General features: G+C 41.5%; 1 long non-coding RNA gene across 1 annotated transcript; it reads right to left on the bottom strand.

Moving 5' to 3' along the window:
- Positions 1-1,638: 1,638 nt before the first annotated feature.
- Positions 1,639-5,313, bottom strand: LOC106900378. The gene is made up of 4 exons (XR_001414146.1): positions 5,103-5,313; positions 3,812-4,076; positions 3,594-3,704; positions 1,639-2,148 (listed from the first exon to the last, which is right to left on the bottom strand). It is a non-coding gene; the product is annotated as an uncharacterized LOC106900378 (long non-coding RNA).
- Positions 5,314-6,254: the final 941 nt, after the last annotated feature.

Genomic DNA, 6,254 nt, shown 5'->3' with positions numbered 1-6,254 from the left:
CCAAAAAAGGCCTGTAAATGAAACTGATATATCTGCATCTAGGAAGTTTCTTTGCAGTTTAAGGAAACTGATATGTTTTCAACCCCACAGGTCTCCACAATGTGGTATTTCTAGCTGTCAATATTCTTGCACATTCTTATTTCCTGACAGCACCATAATATCACTGTCATGAATCAAGGGCATGCACTGGTGATGATGAGAACAGCTCAGTCAGAAAAGCCTCTGTTACAGGGGCTGGTCAACTCTCACTTGAGAACATGGGGATTAATGGTGAAAGCCTCACTGCTTCAGTGACTGGTGGAAGAAAACGGAATTGATAATAAAAAGTATCTTGTCCTTTGGTGAATGCACTTGTTCCTTTTTGAGCTGTAGAATGACAGAAATGCGAAAATTAGACAGAAAGGTTAAAAATAGATACGGAGGTGACTTTATATACTCTCTTTTCAAGTCTTCTCACGATAACAGCAGTAAACTAGTGTAGGCTGATTGGCACTAATACACAGTAACTACAACCAGGGTAAGAATGTACATTCCTTTTTTTCAAGAAATACAGTTTCTCTAGATTCCTCCTACCAAAAGAATTACATATCCACTTAATCAAAATCAAGACATTTCTCATTGCCCTCAACTCAGAGCTCCTTACTGCAAATCAGCTCAAATTAATCTGGTATGTCCAGTATCTCTCTGCTTCTGCCCGCCTTTTTTCTTTAGACTGTATTGTCACTTGGTCTCGGTGTCTTTTGCTGAAGGATATTGCCCTGGCAGCATGGTCCGTGACACCTCACAGGTAAGCAAGGTCATCATGAAGGGTGTGTCTGACCAGTTTCCCATCCAGGAAGGTGTGCAGAAGTTGCCCAAATTCCTGAGACTTCCTGGACACAGTGTCAAGCTGACTCAAAACCAAATCTTTTGATGTAGAGGTGTAAGAGCATCTTAACCTGATTGAGAGGGATCTCGTAAGAAATAGAGTTAATATTTCTGATTTGGCTGTTCTTACTGGAGCTGTGAGTTCTCCAAGCTGGTATTTTGACCTTGCCTTTGTCCCTTTGTCACAGAAACTGCCCAAGGCAAAGTTCGTCTCCTTTGAACTTTCTGCATTCTCCTCTGCCTCTCCTGCATGCAGAATATTACAATGTATTCTGCCCCCACCAGAAAAATCTGCTTTTTATGCATTTTTCTCTTCACTGGCCAGACACTATTGCTACAGGACAGAACCAATTTCATCCTTGTCAGGTAAAAGAATTTACTGCTCGATTAAAAAGTAGTCCCGTGTAGAACTTCCAAATAAAACATGTAAATTACAACATCATCCTTACCCTTAGGCCAATACCTCTGTCCACCTTGGAAAAAAAACCTCCTTCCTCATGGTTGTCCTTTTTTTTATTGTCCTAAAAGATTCTACTCCTCTCATCAAAGTTGTTTTTCCTTAATGTCAATGCTAGCCACCTCAGTTTTGGGAGCTTCAAAAGGATTTTTAGTCTCAGTCTCCCTGTTTAGAGGGGATATTGCAGCATTTTACTTCTCCTTACTGGCCATCTTTTTTTTCCTATGTAATTCTAGCAAAAGGCTGAATTGTAGAAATCAATATTTTTGCTGTTAATACTGTCAGAAAAGAAGCAGAAGTCTGTGAGGAGGTTGTTGAGGTCCCCAGTTGCTCATAAACCATGTGGAAATTTATATAATGGAAATTCAGATTGTAAAAACTAAAGAAATTAAGCATTAAAAAGCTGTTAAAAGCCAATTGTGATAATATACAATAATCTTAATAGAATTTGTTACTTTTCCTCCTCAATTATTCTATATTATTCAGTGGAAAGGATGGTCCTTATCTGGGGTTGAATCAAAACAATGTATTATTTCCAAGAAGGCCTTACATTGTCATAGGGCCCATGTAGTGAATACACCAGACATTCCCAGAGGGACGGTAACATTGTATGATCTTAGCCCAAGATTGTTGGGGTTCCCATTTGGTCCTGAGCAAATGGCTCAACATTTTTCATATGGGATCACTAAAAGCAGGGTTTAGTTGCCTAAAGATAAGCAGTACCTAATCCAGGTACTTCCAAAGAAGACCTGGTCCATACCAGGAGTGAATATGCCGCTTTGGAAGTGAGGGTGTGAGCCATGGGTGGTTTCTCCTTGATCCTGCTGGTAAAGGGACGAGGGTTAGGGAGTAGCAGATGGATCCTGTGGGTCACCATGGGACTTCACTACTGGTGTTGACAGGGATTTAACTTTTAGGATTATGGGACCCTTTTTAAGTATCAAAGATGGATGGGGAGAGGCAGAATACAGCTAACAACGTGGGGCGAAAGTATCTTTGCCAAGAGGTTGACCAACTTTTAACTAGGAATGATGGAGGCAGTTTACTAGAGTGAAGGAAGTGACTATTGCCTTCCACTCAGCACTCATCAGACTGTAATTAGAATATGTGGGCCAGAGTGTTCCCCCCACCTCTCCAATACAGGAAAAAAGTCTTGTTTCATGACTGGAAAGAGTTAAAGGGGAGACACCAAGGTGGGAAAGCCCTGGGAGAAGAGATTCCGGGACTGGGGCTTGTTTAGGCTGGGGAAGGGGTGTCTTAGGGGCCCCCAGCAGCATCCCCTGGTGCCTATAGGGAGGGGACTCAAGAGGTGGAGCTAGGCTCTCTGTAGCATTGGGAGATGACAAAAAACAATGTGCATAAATTGAAATAAGACAGGTTCAGACCAGATCTAAGCAAAAACTTTTTCACCCTGAAGACAATCAGGGATGCCCAGAGAGAGATGCCATTTCCATTCATGGTGGTGTTCAAACCACAACTGCATAAAGCCCTGAGCCTCTGATGACAGAGCTGACCCTGCTCTGAGTTGGAGAATAGACCAAGGAGGTCCTTCCAACCTGGATAATTCCATGATTGTATGGTCCTATCATGTGGCAACCCAATCTTACCATGCCAAAGCTGTCTGCCTCATTTTATGTGAGGCTAGATGGTCCTGAATTGCAGATGTGATAAGGATTCATGACAGAAAATACAGTCAGTTTTATCTATGCCAATAAAATATCAAAACTGTATTTTAAATTTTAATAAAATTTTTTTTCCCCAAGTCCAGGCCCTAGGAATGTTGGGTTAATTCCCATTTCCAAACTAACGTAGCATCTCTGTGCTTCAGCGTTTTTCCCCAAGTCCAGGCCCTAGGAATGTTGGGTTAATTCCCATTTCCAAACTAATGTAGCAGCTCTGTGTTTCAGCATTTCTATGAAGTGGTTTGTGCATGGTCTTCATGCAGGTGTTACAAAATAAGTGTGTATTTACAAACTGGTCACAGTGACTAATGTAGCAGAAAGTCCTTGAGGAAATTAATAATTCCATAACAGGATTTTAATCATGTAAAGTGAAGAAGGCATAAGATTACATATTTAACATGAGAGATAAAAGCTAGAGGTGGGGATCTGCATACTCTGTCCCAGGGGTTGATTTGAGTCCTGTGAAAGAAATAGCAGGTGAGCATGTAATTAAAACTGAGTGTGCATGAGTACTGAGCCTATGTAACGGATACAAAGTAGTGGGGATTTAAAATTGAATTGACAAAATCTGCTATCGTATTTCTTACCTTTTGTATGCTTCACCACCAACCTTAATGCTTCCTGATGTAGAAGCTTTCTTTTTCTCCCATTGTTATATCTTTCACTTAAGTCTTCAGTCAACAAGAGTATCCTGCCAACTACTCACAAGAGAAGCAAAATAAAACTCTCAGATAAATTTCACATACAAGTTATAATTGTTTGAGTGGAATTAAAGCTTGAGGAAAGTTACTGATGTGACACATACCTGTTTGTTTCTATGTGCTCCAGGTTGTGTCCAGTATTGGTGAACACAGTCACTTCATCAGAACAACCAGGTTCCAAAATGCTGTCACAGGTGTCACCTCTTAGACTGAAATGTCAGTCCTTGGTGCCCCTTTCAGGTTGCAGTGGGGTCCAAGGCAGTCTGACTGCAGCACGGCTGTACCCATTGGCACTGTGAGCTTTCAATGTACTGAAAGACTTGATTTTTCACATGGTGTGAAATTTGATAGAAGAGTATATACAGTTCTCTGGGAGAAAAAAAAAAGGCTTTATATATGAGATTGTAAATCACCAGTATTTACTTTAAATTTTAATGAAAGGCAATATGGTACAGTCTGGATAAAGCACTTTAAAGCAACTCTTTGTACGTGTGGAAAAGTATAAATAAATAGGTCTTTAATCTGTCTCTGTATTTTAGTTATTTAATAAAATTTTCATAGGTAAGAATTTATACAGGAAAATAAACTTATTTTGGAATATGATGGCAAAGCCTCAAAACATAGCTTTACAAGTCAGACCAGATGGGGATTGTTTATGTATAAGCTGAGTAGAAAGAACATACAAATGAATTATTGCTGGTAGGCAAAGGGCTCAGCTTGTAAAAGGTAAAGGCAGAATTGTGCTCACTGCAAAGTACTGTAGGAATATTTGCAGGCAAACAACATGTGTTTTATGTCTTTGCTAGAGTAGATAATGACCCTGTAGTGGCAATGAATCTCCTGATAAGACAGGCTTAAACAGTTGAGCGTGTCCTAGTTTATATTAGAAATGGGTTCAGGGCACTCTGGGTTTGAACCTGTGACTCATTTCCAATGAAAATGTTTCAAACAGTTGTACATAGTCCTCGCCATTGGTCCCCTGGGCCTGCACTGCTGGTCACAGTGTCATTGCCCTTTAGACATTGTCCAGGTTGAGCTGGTCAGAACCAGAAAGGATTCGGAAGGAAAAGAAATATATGAAGCAGTTCACATTTCACAGGCTTTGAAGCTGATCTGTCCTTTTCTCAGATTTCATTAAGTTTGATATTTATGTCATGTAAAGTAAGCTAGTAATATTTTTCAGGCAAAGAAAAAGTGTCTTACAGTGTGGTATCTATTAAGCGAATTTTTTGGAATTTTGATTTCAATATTGATAAAAATCAGCTGCAAAATGCTGTGAAAGACCGAATATGTTCTACTTTTTCAAGTTTCTGTATACCATGCAGAGGGTCTATTCCTATGTAATTGTTAACGATTGGCCAACTCAATGAGGGGAGAAAAATGCATATTGCCTACCTGGAATTGAGGAAGACTTTCGACACCGTCTCCCACAAGATCCTCACAGAGCAGTTGATGAAGTACGGGCTGGATGAGCAGACAGGGAGCTGGACTGAGCAGCGGCTGGATGGGGATCAGTGGCACAAAGTCCAGTGAATAGTTGTGTACCCTGGGGGTCAGGACTGCATCTGATCCTATTCAACATGTTCCTTAATGATCTGGAGGATGGGACAGAGTCTTAGCAAGCTTGGAGAGACACAAAACTGGAGGAGGACTACACCAGACAGTTATGCTGCCATCCAGAGGGATGTTTTAGCAAGCTTGGAGAGACACAAAACTGGAGAAATGGGCTGACAGGAACCTAGTGACGTTCAACACAAGCTGGAGAAATGGGCTGACAGGAACCTAGCAAAGTTCAAGAAGAAGTGCAAAGTCTTGCAGTTTGGAAGGAACAACCCTGTTCACCAATTTATGCTGGGGGCCACCCATCTGGAAAGCAGATGATTGGCAGAAAGAGAGCAAAGTTCAAGAAGAAGTGCAAAGTCTTGCAGTTTGGAAGGAACAACCCTGTTCACCAATTTATGCTGGGGGCCACCCAGGGTCCTGGTGAACACCAAGTTGAAGATGAGTCAACAAAGTGTCCTTGCTGCAGAGAAGACTGGCTGCATTGCCAGCAGGTGAAGGGACATGATAAATGCACCCTCTACTAAGCACTGGTGAGGCCACACGTGTTCATTTCTGGGCTCCACAGTGCAAAGGAGACATGGACCAATGTTGGGAGATGGTCCAATGAAGGACCACTAAGATGATGAAGGGACTGGAACGCCTTTCATATGATGAAAGGCTGAGAGATCTAAGAGCCTTTAGCATGGAGAAGTCTTGTCTCAGGGAGTATCTTATTAATGTATATACATATATACATTATATAATGTATATAAATACTAGAAGGGAGCGTGCATAGAGGATGGACCAGGCTTTCTTCAGTGATAGCCGGTGACAGGACCAGAGGCAATGGGCACAAACAGATGTACAGGAGGTTCTGGCTGAACATCAGGAAACACTGTTTTACTGTAAGGGGGACCGAGCACCTGCAGAAGGTTGCCTGGAGAAGTTGTGGAGTCTCCATCCTTGAAGGTAATCAAAAGCTGTCTTGACACAGTCTTGGGCAAC

Source organism: Calidris pugnax, unplaced genomic scaffold (genome assembly GCF_001431845.1).
Source record: "Calidris pugnax isolate Ruff unplaced genomic scaffold, ASM143184v1 scaffold147, whole genome shotgun sequence".
Taxonomy (NCBI): domain Eukaryota; kingdom Metazoa; phylum Chordata; class Aves; order Charadriiformes; family Scolopacidae; genus Calidris; species Calidris pugnax.
This window is presented reverse-complemented; position numbering and strand designations above follow the sequence as displayed.